Source organism: Morone saxatilis, unplaced genomic scaffold, assembly GCF_004916995.1.
Source record: "Morone saxatilis isolate NCDOM2014 unplaced genomic scaffold, NCSU_SB_2.0 Contig16, whole genome shotgun sequence".
NCBI lineage: Eukaryota > Metazoa > Chordata > Actinopteri > Moronidae > Morone > Morone saxatilis.
The window spans coordinates 713,675-715,074 of NW_023339718.1; positions in this window are offsets into that span (position 1 = coordinate 713,675).

The window sequence follows — 1,400 nt, forward strand, 5'->3', positions numbered from 1 at the left end:
CTGCAAGTTCAGTGCTTCATGTCTTACTCAAGGATACTTCATCAGGAAGGATGCTTACTGAACGACAGTCTCTAGTATCCTCTAGGTCCTCCTAACTTATGCACCCTGCCAAAGTTGCCTGTGTCATAGCTGTGCTCCTTACAGACACCCACATGGTTTCAGTCCTGTCCCACACTCACAGCCAACGCTCGCAGCGCTTTGGACAAAACTCAACACTGAGCTAAAGCCTACCCCCTATCCCATCACAACATGGCATACATCCCTGATCCCACTGAGAAATTATGAGTGAGCTGCTCCCACACCATGCCTACTCCTCTGTCCAAATCTAACCCAAACAACGCCCACCCTCCCTTAATTTCCACCTCCGAGCCAAAGAGGAAATTAACAGACCACACATAAATTTGGGCCACTCTAAACCTCAAGAGGGGCACATATATGCACACGCAAAAAGTTAATTACAAGTATACACATAAATAGAGAGGCAACAAAACTAAATGGGGTGTCTGTGACAGGGATTAGCCCACCACCAGCACAGCAACACAAAGCTCATCGTATTGTTTGCCCTTCATTTTCTCTTAATCCCTCCCTGTTTCCATCATTCCCTGTCTTTGAAAAGAACAGGAAATAGAAGTGAGCTTCCCTTAGATGAGGGATGAGGGATGTGTGTGTGTAATTAAATTCCTGACCAGACCAGCTCAGCAGTGGTGACCCTGTGGTCAAAAACAATCTGTTAGTTGAAAAAAAGACACTCAGCACTGAAGAAAACCCTCTTTAACTTTGCATATACCACTAGCGGCCTGTCTTTTCAAAGCCAGTCTGTATCTAAATATTACTTAGAGCCCTCAAATAATTCAGATACACAAATGTACACAATGCAATCACCAAGCATTTTCATCTCTGACTATTTTCCTGATTAACTGATCAACCATTTAACCTGTGAAATGAAAGAAAATCGTGACTAAATGACAATCATCTATGCCCACGTTGGTATATTGCCACTGAGAAGCTGAAACTATTGATTTTTTGTTTGCTCAAACCATTACTTATCAATTAAATGAGTTCTTGTTTCACCTCTAAAAGTATAAAAAGTGTCAGTATATAATATGATTCAATACAAGTAAGGCTGCAACTTCTAAATATATTTCAGTGTCAGTGAAAACAATTTGTTAAAAAAATGTCACCATTTCTCTTCTATAGGAGGAATATTTGACAATTATTTCCAAATAAGACACTGGCTATCTGACAACTTCAAAACTGACAAACAAACAGAGGGCCTGGCTTTATTATTTCTACAGTGGGTAGCTATACTGTGTGTATGGAAACACTGATCAGCCTTTTACTAAGTAATCCTGCTTACTGTCCTTAACCAATTCAATTGTTTTTTTTCTTAACCACCTTTA